The 16941-nt window shown below is 34.1% G+C and overlaps 1 protein-coding gene across 5 annotated transcripts in view; it reads right to left on the minus strand.

Annotated features, from left to right (window-relative positions):
- LOC106622345 (serine-rich adhesin for platelets) overlaps positions 1 to 16941 on the minus strand; it is a 113548-nt gene that overhangs the window by 24832 nt on the left and 71775 nt on the right. For 4 of the 5 annotated variants that reach the window (XM_036361104.2, XM_036361103.2, XM_070105952.1 and 1 more), the window contains one exon: positions 1058 to 1109. The exons of the other annotated variant lie outside the window; for it this stretch is intronic. The gene's annotated coding sequence lies outside the window, so the exon portion shown is untranslated. The remainder of the gene's footprint in view (positions 1 to 1057; positions 1110 to 16941) is intronic. 5 annotated transcript variants of the gene reach the window in all.

A 16941-nucleotide genomic window follows, 5' to 3' on the forward strand; every position in this document is an offset into this window, starting at 1 on the left:
TCAATATTTTATCCAAACTGAATACTTATCTAAACTATACATATTTATAAGTTCTTATATATAGAAATAACAATTTGAAAAAATTAATTCCTTTTAACTTATTTTTATTTTTAATAACTGTACAAATCAAGAAATTAATTTTCAAACACTCAAGCTTAACTAACCCACAGCGTTCAGGATTATGCTGATTATGCATAAAACATTCTGAAAATAGCTCAGGAAAATTCGCAAAATTTTTTTCTCATAAATTCTCGTTCACTCAGCGGTGAGCTTTCCTGTACTAAAACACAAACCACCCACATAAGCATGGAATTACTACTTGCTATACAGCTTGCGTTTATATGGTATTATACATAGTATATATGTATGTATGTAGATATCAAGCCTTCGCACGCACTTTAATTAAATATAATTGGCTTAAATTCTCAAAGTTCTTGCTACGGCGAAGTGTTGGGAAATTCAAATACTAATCTACTCATATTACGTTGTCGTTGCTATTTTAACACTTTAGGCGTTAGAAAACACACAGGTGGCTGGGGCGTATAAGTAACGCAGGAATTGAGATGGATGTAGGTGCAGGTGCAGGATATGTATAGACATAATTAATTTCGAATGGTAAATGTGCTTTTGACGTATATATATATATATATATATAAATATATGCTGAGCATTAGCATATGTGTATTTAGGGTACTTTGTAAGTTTCTATGAGTATAAATAAAGTTTAATTTTAACCAGCCAATTTGCAGACCATTTTCCTTGAAAACCCATTTCAAACAAAATCCATTTTCAAACGTATTGCTAATGGTTAGAAATATTTTTAGCTGCACACCGCTGCAAACATTCAAAAGTACGGTATCGCTATTTGGGTAGCACTTTAGAAAGGAGCTGCAAACGGAGTGACGTGCGTGTGCAATAAATTTTAAGTGGAAAATGTTAAAATGCATTAATTTTTCAGCAATATTTTTATTGAACAAGCTCGCTTACAATAATTAATTCGTGTGCTTTTAATTAGTAGCGCGTTTATAAAGTAATTTATGCTATTGCAATAACTCACCTCAAATGTATGCTAAATTTGTATTTAACCGCCGCTGCTTAATTGAGGAAGTCTGAAAAATACAAGACGAAAAAATAGTCAAAAATAGAGTTAATTACATAATTATTGCAAAAATGAGCGATAAGAATGCAAAAAGTTAAAAAGTGAGATACAGTAAGTGTATCCATTGAGTTAATTTTTTTGTGAATAATTTGAAAGTTAAACGTTGCTTGAATGCATATGGCGCTTTTGTGTATTCGAGACATGGTTTTAATACATTTGATGAATATAAGCGCTGGAAAGAAGCATGTGGAAACGTATATAGATACTTAAAAAGGTAAGGTACATACAAATATGCAGATCCAAATATTCATATATGGTATATATGTATTTATGTATATGCACATATGAAATTGTGTTTTATTGCCTTCTTAGCAGAAGAGTGTCACACCGGATGGGACAGAACAAGACACGCTACGACATATATTATTATAGAAGCACACAGTGCTTTCTCTTACAGCTCAAGTCTGTTTTTGTGCGCGAACATATGTATGTGCTTAGCTCTTCAAGTCAATTTCAGAGCTAACTCATATATGTACTCACAGCTGATGGACACACTGTAGTGGCATGGAGGATATTTTGTGACTATATTTAATCTCTAAACTAGTAAAACATTGATGAGAATGTACATTTTAAAATTTAGGCTAATGGAAGAAAATGTTCTTATAAGTCCATGCAAAAAAAAAACCCCCATAAAATACAAAATATTCCACATAATTGAAATCCCTAGAGAATCAAAAGATATTTATTTTTTAGATACATTATAGGTTATTATAATTGATCTATAAACATTTTTATAATGCACTTCTTCTTCTTCTGCACCATATTTCATTCAGATGTCTCTAAAACGAAGAGATGAGATTGTGTTTTAACAGATAGTTGGAAAAACCAAATTGATCGCTGGGTGCAGATATATTGAAACATATTGCTTTCCTGATAAATTTAGTATAAAATTGGATTAATCTAATCCTTCTACTTAAGACCGAAATTATAATAGTGCTATATAACATTTATATTGTCTGTATAATTTGTAAAAACTTTACAAATAAATTAATCTTCTACCGGTCACTTGAACAAATCGTCATGGAAAAAACATAAAATTAAAAACTACAACCTATGCAGCAGCGGTCCACAATGAACTAGTTTCACAATAGCTTATCTACATAAGAGTTTACTGCATGTCACTCATACTTATTTTATCTTATATGAATGAATTTTAGTATATACTCTACCGATGTCAGCATGTCATTTACCACATTAAACATGCTCCTTAGTTGTCAGTCTGACAACTCTAGCATTGGAAATCATTGCAATTTAGCCATTGCTGGAACTACACTATTACATACTGACACTTATTTACTTTTGCTATTTCTTCATGCAAGTGGAGATGGGTTTTGTTGTTTTACTCCTGCATCTTCTTTCTTTAGTGCTACTTTAGGTCGAAACGTTTTTGTCAGCTGTAAGTAGCACTCACATCCATAAGTACCCATATACATATGTCAGTCATTTAGTCTGGCTGTCAAAGCCAAATAACTGCGGAGTGATGAAAAGTACACAAACGAATAAACATATGTTTTCAAGCTCCTCACAGCTCATTGTTTAAACATTAGTTTTTTGCTAAGAAATTTGGTAATGTTTATTTAAGACTTTTGGTAGAATTTTTTGAGGGTACGAAGTGTGTTAGTACATTTTTTGTGTTAAGTAGTTGCAATTTAAGTCGCTAATATTGCGCGTCTGTTTTAGTGTAGTTTGCCTGGCATAACGGTGTTACGGAAGTGTGTTTCATGAAGGACTTATTTGCTTGTGCTACTCCCACTGTGTGCTTAAAAATACTCCTTTCTTTATGGGAGTAGGGGTAGCTCATGAACTTGTGCACGAACATTATGCCAATTAAGTTCAAAATTACTCTAAATTCTCCTTTAAGATATTTTCGAAATGCCGTTTCTCTCAGAGAAAGTAATTAAAATGGTTTAGAGATTAATTATACAATACATTAATTTACAATGGTTCAGTCCAAAAAGCACTTATCTGCATTGCCCGATGGTGTCTCTATCGCAAAAGAAATTTACCATCAACTTGTATATTCTTCTAGACAATTACAGTTACATTTTAGCTGAATCGGACGTCTAGTTTTGCCCGCGAATTATAGTATAACGGTCGGTGCGGTTCGACTCTGGTTTTTATTCTACAATTGTCACGCATTGATTTCTGGAGAGCGCTGCCAAGTAGCGATTACCACGTAATTATATAAATATGGCAACCAAATGTTAAACGGACTGGTCCATTGTCTACACAAATCGTATCAATAATTTTTTTTCTCCTAGCTTGGTACAACTTTTGTTTATGTTCATGTGAAGTTTGATCTGCATATGCCAATAATTGTATGTTTGGCAGCTTGTTTGTTTGTCATGATGACATCGAAAAAGTGTACAATGCTTGAAAGTCGCTATGCTGATCACAGAGATATAGCCGAGGATCTCAAAATCAGATGCTTGACAACGTAGCTGACAACCCTACGTTCAACAAACGCATCACCATTACTGGCGACTGATAACCTGAAAGCAAATACTTTAAGCTATATATGTACATAAGTGAATTAGAAAACGACCTTCGTAAATATCGCAATCATAAATTAAATGATCTCAATAACAAAAAGCATTAATAAAACAGTTTTTAGGTATGCTACCGAGTTGACAGGTCTTAACTAGATATGAATGCGGATTCGTTTTGGTTACGTAGATCCGAGTACTATTTTGGACCGAGTAGGCAACCGTAGAAGCTTTATCTCACCGAACTGGTGTATAAGCGGGATCGATTGCAGCTTTTGAGTTGTTCGAAAGAAAATTTTGCGAACGTTTTAGGGACTTTTAAGCCGTGATAACGATGAATGATGCTTGTAAGGGAAAGAATTAATGGATGGACTTTAAAACATGTAGTACAGAGAATTATAGATTAACGCGTAATAGTATTGTACTTTCAATCTTTAAAAAAATTATAGGTTTTTATTTTACTGATACGAATTTTGTCCCAGAAAATGGTTCGTTTGTAGCAATCAAGTACTATTTATCACTAACTGAAAATTAAATAAGTTAGTATGCATCAAAATATAACCTAAAAAAGTGAAGCTAGTTTATAGCTAAATATTTGTAGAAGACATTCACGTTTAGTTTCTTACTCAGTAGAAAAGCATAAATGTAAGCAAATAATTAAAAATGAAGTAGAATTAATGCAATAACAAAATTTGTATATGGCTTCCAGTAAATGAAGTCAAGTATGTATGCCACAACATGCCAATTCCACACCACAAAAGCTGGAACCAAGTTGTTATTTGAACTGCATTCGCCTCAGTTCTCAGTCAGTACTGCCGAATGCCGAATGCCTAATGCAACCACTGTGCTACAACAACAACAAATGCAGGAAATATTTGCGCGCACACAACTCCACATGCATTTATATGAATAGCATATTGCCTAGCTAGTAGAAAACACATGTTGCCGACACTTCACAGCTGCTATGTTTAGCTCCAGATAACTTCTCGAAATAGTTCGAGTTTTTGCTTTTGTAATTACATTCGCAATGTCTTTCTTACTTACGACTACTCTTGCATTTGCGGCAATTGCAACATATGTTTACGCCGCATCTGCACCCGTACTTTCATACACTAATTACATACGAGCGAGTCGCATTGCCATGGCAGATAATGAGAAAAGAAGAGACTGTATCCAGCACATTTATGCTGAATGCGAAGAATTATGGCATATACTCGTTTGTCACTGACGCGTCATCTGACTGACAGCCATTGTGTGTGGTGAATGGGCTGCGGTTGCCCCATATGAGATGCTGTCAATAATCTTCCCCTCGAAACAAGCGAATTGCTTGGCTGGCTTTGCAAATGAGCAACACAATCGATGGTGGTTTTTCCATCAGAGCGGAGCTGATTGTGGCAAGAATGTGTGCAACTGTCTGATAATCCGCAGCCAGTTGGAGAAATGTTGTAGTGTTGAAGTATGTGGGCGCCATGAAAATTTACGACTAAAATGTTGATTTTCAGGTTCATAAAAATCTGCGCTCACACATGCATACTTACATACTTACATACACATAACTGCAGCTAAAATATCATAAAAATCTGCTGCAGTGCATATATTTTCATGAATGTGTGTATCTCTGGGCCAATACAGAATTTCAATCTGTCCAATATTGCAAATCGCTGCTGCGGGCGACCGTTCGCTGCTGCTCCTACTCTGCTTGTTCGCCTGTCAGCTGTGCCGTTGGCAGTTTCACATAGCAATTACTCATATTTCAGCTATGCAATATTCCCCACCAAACGTGGGAGTTTTTCGAGACTTTCCGCAAATCCCCTTTGCCATTATTCGTTTAGCGCTTTTTCATTGGGAAATAGTTCGAAAATCAATATGAGTGTCAGCTGACAAATCAGTGGTGCTTAAATTGCTTGCTCTCGACACAAGTGCCATTCATTCTCTCATTCATTGGTTTTGTGGTATATGAGTGATTTTTTGTATGATTTGTCGCATTTTCCATTAAGTCTATTTCGAGTGGTGGTTGGTGAGTCACCCGAAAACCGGCCGGCATGTTGCATATGTATGTGTGTTGTCAAAAGCTGCTAGATCTGTGTACTCTAAATGCCAGCACTTGTTTGCGATCCAGTTTATAAATATGTGTTAATATGCTTATATATTGCTTACTAATTTGATTTCAGGTCATAAAATTTACATAAATATTTTTTTTTTATAAAAGACATTATCATAAAAGTATGTCATTTAAATAAATGAGTCGCAGAAGCAGTAATTTTTAGGTAGCGAATCAGATAACTGTGTTGAAATACGTTTTTCTGTTATTCCTAGACAAATATTAAGATACATATCAATACTACTATATTGTTTGTGTTATAAAAATTGCATTACAAATTCTTCAAAATCCTATTAACTGCAACTTTTTGAAATCGTTTCGAAATTTTGTTTGTTTGAAAGAAATAAGAGCATTCGTCAAAAAACTCAATGTTCTAATAAGAAGTTTTTACAAGAAATCTAACAAGAAGAACAGATGGTTAAAAATTTTTTTTAATTTCTTCGATGGGAACAAATAAAAATTTAATTTTAGATTAGAGAATCAGAAGCAATCATTTTTTTTAACATTTTTTTAGCGTCCATAGTCCCGAGTAATGTATAATAATGTAGATTAATCATATACCTATATTATTTGATGCTTACTGCTGATGGTTAATTAAGAGTTTTATAAAATCTTTGTAAGTAGTCGGTTTTATCGTGAACATTCCAACAACCTCGCGAAAAATTCGCTTCATGTGATGCGCCGAAACAATCGACGATAACAATGGAAAGTTAGAGAAAAAGGGGTCGAGCGCACTTATTGTAAAAAAAAAGAAAACCCCTCAAAGCTTCTTACACTTAACACAGTAAATTTGGTTGAAATATTGATATTTGAATTTTGATTAAAAGTAATTTTTTTTTTCGTTTTGCAAAACATACTTCTTTGTAACATTGCAAACAAAAACTTTGCATTGAAACATAAAAAAATGCAACGCTCAGCCATTATATTCATGAGTTTTCTAATTACCAAAGTTAAAACAGGACAATTAAGAAAAAAGATTAATATAAAGAACTAATTGACTTGACGTCAGACGCCTTTAAGCAGTGTATGTAAAATTGAATTAGTAGTTTACAAGCTTATATTGACATAAATGAAGCACACTTTCAAGGTTGTTATAAATATTGTTTTTGTAAGGAATCCAAAAATGCTAATATTTTATGATATGGCTTCAAAGTAAATGTTATTTATATTAACATATTGATTATATTAAATAAAAATGTTTATACCTTCATACAATTTAAAAACAATGTTTGATGACTAATCTTTATTATGGCTCCACATCATAAAAATGTATGTAGGATTATGTTCGGCTCAGATTACTCATACGCCATGTATACTCGTACTAAATGGCAGTAAATTGTACATACATAATATTATACCGTGTATGTATACACTAACGAATAAAAGCAGTAAAATAAAGTGAGTGATGCATGTTCTACAGTATGATTGGAATGTAACTACCACTCGACATATCATAGGTTCCAATAACAAAAAAGGTAAATGTTATTCAAACTTTTGATTCTTATAATGACAATTTAACTTCTCCGAGTGTATTCCTAACATTTTTAAAATCAAAAAACACCCTAGAAATAGGAGAGGATACTCGGTCAAAAAAGTGTATATTTAATGGTTTTACACTTAATATATGGTTAAGCGTAAATTTTCAAATACTCTCTCAAAAAAATATGCAGTTAAACATTTTTACGTACAAGTTAAAAAAATGGGCAAGCTTATTGTTAACTCAGAATAAATCCACTCAAATTTTCAACCTGACCAGGTTATGTAAAAAAAAATGTATAAAACGCTCCAGATACATAAAAATGCACGAATAAAATCTATTTGCATATTTTATAATGAACACACCTACAGCACTAATACGAGAGTGGTTTGATAAGACTGGGACTTTGGAAAATATTGAATTTGCAATTATTTCTTGTTTTCAAACTTGGATAATGGGTTTAAGGGGCCAAGATTAGTCTATGCGCTGAAATAAAGATTATAAAAGCCATAGTCTAAATATTTTATGATACCCTTTTTTGCACATAATATAGAAGCTTAAAATATAAATATGTATAACGTTTTAGAAAGAGGATATCTTAGAAATAAGCAACATTTGCTACAAAACAATAATTTTGGTTAAAAAAAAATACTGATTGAACAGCCCGCCCTCGTAACCATCTATGGAAAATCACTAGCCTGATAAATTCTAATTAGACTATGTGACAAATTGGATTTTTAATGAACAATAGCTAGCAGACAGCAGTTGATAATAAATAGGTGGTACAATAACACCAACAACAAATACATCGACTTTATTAACATGAACTATTTTTGGGTGCGCACCAACACACACCAATACGCTTACATTAACTTCAGCCAACATGAATGACCCATCGTTTAGTTAACAAAGTTTGCATGAACCCGAAGCGCGGCGGCTAAATGCGGGCAGCTTTGGGTGGCGTCGGTGTTGGCGGGCCAATAAAATGTTGCGAATTTCATTAAATTTCGAAAACTTTTCTCGACGCTGCTGTAACTGCGAGTGATGGCTTGCTGTCGACCTGACAACTGTGTGGCACGCAGTGGAGGTTAGAGTAGAGAGAGTTAGGAGTGGGAGGGGAGCGGCTGTGAACTAATTTGGATATTTATTATGTGGCGTGTGTGTGTGTGTGTGTGCATATATAACCGCTTGTTTGTGTGTAAGTGTGTGTGTGGTACGTAATTTCCTCATGCCAACACCAATAAATCAAGACACAATTTTCATGTCTCACTGTAATTTCTCGTGGCATTTTCCTCAGTACAAAAACAAAAAAATTGTACTTTTTATCTGCTGAACTTTTCTACGTGATATCATTTTCTTTTCTATGCTTTTCGAGTTTACGTTTTTTAAGACGTAAATTACGGCTCGAAAAACACTATAAAAAACATACACAACAACAATAAAAAATTACGCTGTAAGCAAATGTGTCAGGGATATTTTTTCTTTTCGACAATTTTCCAGTAATTTGTTATTTTTTGTGCAATTTTTTTCACCTGAAAGTTTGCCTCGTGTCGTTTTAATGCTTTAAAAAGCGTTGCTTCAAGGGATTTCGCACTGCACAGCCGTTAGACTTTACTGGTAATTATTTCGAAATGCACAAAATGAGGAAATTTCGTTCGCTTCTTTTTATTTAGTTAGCTTGTGCGATTGATATGCCTTTCAAGCTTGTGTCAGGCTTACAAAGTAGTAAGCGTGAAAAAAAAAATATAACGGTAATATGTGGTCTTAATTATAATGCGTTGTTTAAACTAAACTTCGCACGTTTCTCATTTTATCAAGCAGTTGCAAAAAAAACTTTTTAAACAATAGAGACGTAAAAAAAGTGCTGAAAAGGCAGTGAGAAATAAAAAGAAATGAGAAAAGTGAAAAATTGAAGAAGTAAAGAAGTGAAGAAAGTAGAGACAAATGTTGCTATAAAAATTTAATCACAGTAATGCTTCTGAAAGTTGCCGTAGCAGTCCTTAGTCATACCATATTGTACAATGTTGGAAGATTCAATAAAATATAAACTGTTTATGCATATATGTACATGTGTTAGATTTTCTTTATGAGAAAAGGTTTTTTAATTTGTGAAGTGGAGAGTAAGAATAGAAAATACATAGTTTTATAAATACCCTGAAATTAATAAATTCTATAGTAATACATGTTCAGAACATCAAAATAGACGATTTGAATTATGTTTAAAAAAATTTTTTTGTTTTTCTTTCCGAAAAATTTGTTGAATCAGCGTTCTTCACAACTTCATAATACATATGTATGTAGATATTATATGTACTATGTCGCTTTATACTTTTTCACTGAATTTTTTTCCTGACCAGAATTTAGGCAGACTGATTGTACTCTAATATGGTTTAAAGAAATATTTCAGTTACGTCTTCGAGTTGTTTTCTATAATTTCGTATGTTTCTCCGCTTCCTGCCTGTGGTTGGACATCAAAGGAGTCTTTGCCAAGCTTAATGAAAGTGCGACGTCTACAGATAACGAAATTAGTTTCGATAAAAACGCGCTTAAATATTAACTGATGGAGAGGATTGAATTAAGCGGTTACCATTTAAAAAGTTGTGACTCAAAAACTATTTGAGATATCGATTTAAAATTTTATTACGTTGTTTTTTAAGGTGCGCTCGAACGATTAGGCTGCCCTCTCATTTTACTATTTAGATTGGCATATACACTAATACAAATTAATAAAATATCCAACTTACTCAATAAAGAGGCTGTCTGAAATACCTATTCGAAATAGTCGTTATTTACGAATAAGTTCTCTCATATTTGGAACCTAAACACGCACCCTCGTATATGTAAGAAATTATAGTTTAAAGCAATATACGGCCAGCAATTAATAGTATAAGTCTATGAAATTAATAAATTATCTACTTTACTAAAATCAAAATTTTCTATATTTTCCTTTGTCAAAACTTGAACGCACAACCTACTAACTGCTACCCACGCACTCAACACACATTAAATGCATTGAATACACTTTAAAATTTGCTTGCCCACAGTCGAGTGTGCGAAGGCTGCACCATTTCACCCGCAACTGCAACGTAGAGTCTCCACTAATTTGTAGTGTGTGTCTAAATATGCACGAACACGCACGCAATGCGCCAACAACTCCGCTGCCCGTCGCACTCGCCAATCGATTCATTCATTCATAGCTTTTGCGAGTATTTTTCTTACTTTTTGTTATGTGTTTGTTTTTGTTTTTACTTCTTTTTCACTGTCAACTGCTGGAAAGTGCAAGTTGGCGCGTATTGTGTTGCCAGCGAGTCATGCCAAGGTTCATTGGCCACACACACACACACACACGTGCGTTCATTTCAAAGTAGGGCCAAGCTCGTGCATGCATATGCAAAATTGTGTTTGTGTGGTTGTGTGTGTGTGAAAATGTTGTGCAAGCAGCCACAAGTGATGCGCCACGGCGCTGCAATGCCACTTGGGCGCCATTACAAACAATAGCTGCGATTACATAGTTGCAATAACAATTATTCATGCTAATGCGCATATATATTACATATACAGTACTGTGATAAACAAAAACAACAAATTAATTTCAACCGAAACAGTTAACATATTTCCATAAAAAAGTTTTACAAGAATGTGATGGCTAAATATTTCATTATTATATTTCCTCTAACTAAAAGAACTTTAGTTTTGCAAGCTTCCTAATAGACTATGAAATAGTTTTTGTTATTATACCCTGAACAGGTAACAGCAAGAAGGAAACGTCGGAGACCCTACAAAATACAATATATACATAAATGATCAGCATGATGAGCTGAGTTGATTTAGCCTTGTCGGTCTGCCGTCCGTCTGTCTGTTTTTTTATCGTTTGTTTTTATTTGACGTAATATCTTCGCGAAATTTGGCATGAGTTCATGCCCAAGGCAACAATGTATTCCCTGAAGAAATTGTTCAGCTCAGATTACTATATCATATAGCTGTCATACGAACTGAACGATCGGAATCAAGTTCTTGTAAGTAGCTTTTGTATTTGTGACGGGTATTATAGCTTCGGTGCAACCGAATTTAACGTTTTTTCTTGTTTTATTTCATGATTGTTTACTAAGAACTAATAATTTGAATTTTTTTAGTTAGAGAGAATACAGGATTGAAATATTTACCCATCACATTTTTGCTAAACTGTTTTTTTAAGAAAGTATATCAAAATTTTCTGTTGAAATAAATTTGTTGCTTTGTTTTTGCACAGTACTGTACATATATATAGCACATATAAAGTAAAAATATTTATTTTGTTGCCACAGTGCCGGCGCTTTGCTACAATGCCGCCAATCACAAGCGTTTTCATTCTCATTGCAATTGCTATTGTTTTTGCCCTGCTGCCTTGCGACCCGGCTGTAATCAATTTAACCGAAAGTTAACGTTTAACATCAGTAGCAGCGGTTTGTTGTTGCTGTTTTTGCTATTACTTTTTCATTTCTGCTACCAACTGCCAGGCCACTTTGGTCTATTGTTTTCGTTTGAAATTTTTGGTTGGTTTTTCTACTTCCTCTTTGCCAATTTCAGCCAATGCAACGGTATGCGCACACATACATACACATTGACGAGCGCACATTTTGCTTGTTGTGGGTTAATTAGCCGTTTAGTCGCTTGAACTCTTACATTTCGGCTCTTTTGTGCATTGAACTTCTTCTCTTGTTGTTATTGCAGTTTCGTAGAAATTTTCTGACTTTTAGATTTGTTAATTATTTACAATTGACTTTTTGCTTGTCTGGGTTAAATCGGTTTCAGAGCTTTTAGCTATGGGTTTATTTTTGTTTTCATAAGCTTAAAGCTGATTTGAGCGTTAAATTCGTAGTAATCTTAAGTAGATAATCAGTAATTATGCTTAATTATATTGCAGTTAAGACGAGATCTCAAAAGGATTGTTTTGCGAATTAGTTATGGGTGTACATATTTCTATGGGTGGCACTGACGGAATATATTCGGAAAATATGTATTCTTCTTTTAAAACCCTAAAATATATGCTAGAATATTGAAAGTAACTTGATTTCTGTTCAGAAAATACTCAGAAAAAGGCAACCAACAGGTAATGATTTCCACCAACGCACCATTTGCTGGCGCACTACTACTATGAGCAGTTAATACTTAATATCATCATCATCATCACATCACGTATAAATCCTCAAGAGAGTCTCAACATCATGCGGATGTTGCTTACTTCATACATTACCTGTAATCTGTTATGTAAAGAGTGTCGCTTACAAAGTGGATACGCATACAAAAGTAATTAGAATTGTAATCGATGGCATACCTACATTATTTCACCGATAGTTTAATTATAATTTGGCCGCTGCAAGAAATATTAAGAATAAGAAAATAATTCTCAACATCATAGACCGTCTTTGTATCGACCTATACTAAAACTAGCCTTGACCCGTCAGTTTGTGCGTATGACAGCCGGACAGACGAACATGGCTAAAATATTATTATTTCGTGTTATAAAACATGATTATTTACATATAGACCTTATAGGGTCTCCGGCGTTTCCTTCTGGGTGTTACGAACTTCGTATTAAATTTAATATTCCCTGTTCAGGGTATAAAACGAATTCTCATTAAAATCTTATTCTCTTATATCTTATACTCCCTGACTTGCCCAACAGGCAGGAAAACGTGGCATGAATGGAATTTGGGCCGCACATGCCGACTTTAAAAACTCTAAAGGAATAGCATAAGAACTCTACTAGGAGTGCTAAGAGGTCACTGTCTAATTGGTAGATATGCCAGCAGACTAGGTGCACCATGCAATGACTCTTGCAGAAGCTGTCAGGAGGCAGAAAAAGAGGAGACTGTAAAACATCTTCCATGCGAATGCAAGGCTCTTTACAGGAATAGAATCGCAACTATCAGTCAAGAGTTTCTTGGCGACATTTCAAATGTTGCACAAATAAAACTTTTTGTACTGCAGATTAATCGGGCAAACGCTCTCGCTTATAAATTCTCTTTTGAACTAAGTTCCAACTTCATAAGCTTTGACATTCATCGCTGTATTTAGCGGTTAATTTTCTTAAGCTGAAGAAGTGCTGACAGTCAACAGAACCGAGAAGTCTGATTTGGAGATGCGTTATTAGTAATCAACTTGGCAATAAATTGCTATAATAAAAAGATATATAAGTCACTCAGCATCAGTGATGACAATATTTGAAGTGGGGGTTCGATGCAGAAAACACTGATGTTATATGTGTTAGCAGATGTCAAGTACCGCATTAATTAAGATAAGAAATTTAATGAACACAAAGTAAACAGAAGGTCAGATTATTGGGTTGGTCTTATATTACTTATATATTCACTCTATAAATCTAAAATATGCAACATGATTACAATTGAGAAAGTGCAAACCCACTTGAGGCCAAATGGATAAAGACTTGACTTCGCTAGGAGTTCACTGTTCTCTATTTAATCGAAATCGTTCAGACTGTTTAATGTTAGTAAAGAAGGAGAATCATCACGCGCTTCAGGCGAAAATTTTAACGTAAAATTAATAATTGAATTGTTTAACGCCCAGCACCGCGAAAATTTTTCATGAAAGTAAAAGTGAATGATTAATAGTTGAAAAAAGAGAACTACGTTAAAAAGTTAAGTGCAAAAGTTGTGTATGAATGACCATTTAAATAAGATAAATGTGCGGCTTTTGAGTGCTTAGCTGCTGAATAGGCAGTAAAATACCGTTATAACCACAAAAAGAAGCAATTTTGGTCAAAGCTGAGGTTGAAGGTAAATCTATAAATATTTGACTTTGTATTTTGAGCAATGAACTTGTAATTATTATTTAGGTGAGGAAAATATCTCTGAAACGGCTTGACTTGAAAGTTTAACAATATATGGTATTTTTTAAGCCACTCTGAAGTGTACATTTTCTCACAAAACACTACTTTTTTTAAAAAACCGCTATTTTGTCAAAAATCAAAATTTTAACTGGTCTTTCGATCCCTACCTGTACTCATATATAGTAATAATACATATTTTGGGTTATAAAAAAATTTTTAAGCAGAACATTTCCTAACCGCCAGACAACTTTCTTCGAAGGTCTCCCTGGAGATCGGCAACGTGATCAATCAATCGAAAAATTGTAAATGAATCGCCAATTATTAAAGTACATTAAATTCTGTAAATATAAATTTCTTTTATCTATTCATTAAACTATATGCCATCTCAAAAAAATTAAAAAAAAAACGCGTGGATATAACCACGAGTACTATAGTACAATTAATGTTGTTTTGGTTTTGTAGCAATTTATTTATTGTGTGATTTACTTAAATTTCGATTTAGTTTTGTTTTTGTTAAAAATTTTTATGCCGCTTATCGTGTCGCTCTTCATTTGACGCTTCGATGTCACGCTCCTTCGCTATTTCGTCACGAAAGCCAAAGTGAAGCAGACAAACTTTCACTTGAATTACAATGTCGCCTGATGCTCATCAACTAAGTGGCGCTGAGAGTTGCTGTCGCAACAGACTTTTTTTAATTTTTCTAAGTGTTTTTTAATTTTACGGCTTTTTGTTTCTACCATTTTACTCTTATTTTTGTTTTCTCTCCAAGCCTTGTTTGCACTGTAATTTAGTTGTTGCAACTAGAGATCGTGCAAACATAGTTATGTACATATATATGTGTCGCTGTTGCTTTGAAAGTCAATACAATTGGCAGTTGCCAGAATTAGATTGTCGCATAGCTGGGGCGGTTTGAAGGCGACGTGAAATATCTGCACAAAGTCGCAGATATAAAGCAGTTACCTTGGTGACCATGAAGCAGCATAAATAACTGTATGTAGGTTTGTGCAAATTTAATTTCTTGCAAGCGCGCTGATTGTCATAGTTACCTAGCTGAGCCTTAACCCGCACACACACATACACATTTTTGTGTTTGCAACCAATTAACTGGCTTTGGCGTCGCTGAAGCTGTAATTAAAATATTTTGCGCTTTTCGCTGAAGCTGTAAAATTTTGTTTCGCCTTTTTTTTTTGCAACTTTTTACTGAACTGCCACACTTTGTGTCACATTGTACCGTACAACCTGTCGCAGACACAACAACCTTTTGTGGTATGCAACAACGACAGCCAAAAGTTGCCTGCATTTTATATACAACAAATAGAAATGCGAGTGTATGTGTATATTTATAACGGCACAGTTGTGGCATCGACGGAAATCTCTCGTTCATTTCGTGCACTCGCTTGCTTTTTATTTCACCAGTAATGTCACAATGAAAGTGCAAAGAATGGCGAAAAAACAGACAAAATGAAATTGAAAAATTGTCACAGTGAAAATGCTAAATAAATATACAGAAAATTACAACAAAACCACGAGTAGAGTAGGGGACCAGCAAAAGCCGAACACAGTGACTGTGGTGCAACTATGGAGGTGTGCATGGCGTATGATTGACGCGCAAAGTTCATGCCTCAATTATTTTATTTGTTATTGTTTGTTTTGCTCCTTGTTGCAGTTGCTAAGTGGGCGTATGTGTTGTTAAATGGGCGTACTCTGTTGTGCACTTAATAAATTTGTATCATGACAATGAAATCATATGCATTGACAGCCTTTTTCGCTCGTAGCGCCGCGGGTGACCTTAAAAATACATGCGAAAGCTTGTTTTTAATGCTCACTTCAAAATAGTGTTGTGTCACATGAGTAGTTGGAGTGTCACTGTATTTGTGTGGGTTTTTCAATAAAGAGTACTTTTTGACTCTCACAATTTATTTTGTTTAGCTTAAATGCAATTTTAAATTTATTGTGATCAGCCACCAGCTGTTAGGCACCGGCGGGAGCAGGTTGAATTTATATTAGGCAAGATAAGATTAATTATAAAAATAACTATTATCCAGTATCGGACCACTACAGCATATAGATGCTATACAAACTGATCGATCGAAATCAAGTCCTTGTATGGTAAGTATGTTTACTTTATATTAAAGTATACAAGTATATCGAAAATATTTAAAATTCAATTTCAAATTATTTTTTCCACTAAGTACTGAGATAAAATGAATAGAATGGTAACCCTAAAAGACAGACATGACATATGTTCCATGAACTATGTTCCAACAGCGATTATTTTAATGGCATATGGGATGAAGGGCTGAGGTATAAATATTATATATTCATGTAAAACTTTTTAGAGTGGCAGGTAGATAAGGTCGTTTCGAGGGAGGACGCTACATTATCTATGTTCATAAGTTTTGCAGTTAGACCTTACCCAAAAACAAACACATGTATAAATCACAACTTTCGAGCAATTTGTTGGGATTATACAGTAAATGATTAAAAATAAATTTCTATTAATAAAACGTAACATTTTTGTGGAAAAAAAATCCGCTGATACCAAAAAGAAATGTGATCAGCGAGCTTTCCTTTAGGCAAAGCATAAATTTGCGAGTTATGAACGAAAGGATCAAATAAACTGACATATTAATTTTTGATAACTCTAAAATAAAATCGATCGAGGTAGTTGTATTTACTAAACTCTGAAGATACCAAAAGAATGTTTCGGATATATCATTCAGTAATAATTGGGCAATAAGAACCGTGTACCGTGACAAAAATCAAATAAAACAATAATGAAATTGGACGAATCAAGAATCGATTCACTAAGGCATTAACCGTATTTACCGATCTTCCCAAAAATCGCTGGCCCCTGTTTTTAGACCTCGAGAGATGGCTAGTTGGAAA

This window comes from Bactrocera oleae, chromosome 2, assembly GCF_042242935.1.
Source record: "Bactrocera oleae isolate idBacOlea1 chromosome 2, idBacOlea1, whole genome shotgun sequence".
NCBI classification, from domain to species: Eukaryota; Metazoa; Arthropoda; class Insecta; order Diptera; family Tephritidae; genus Bactrocera; species Bactrocera oleae.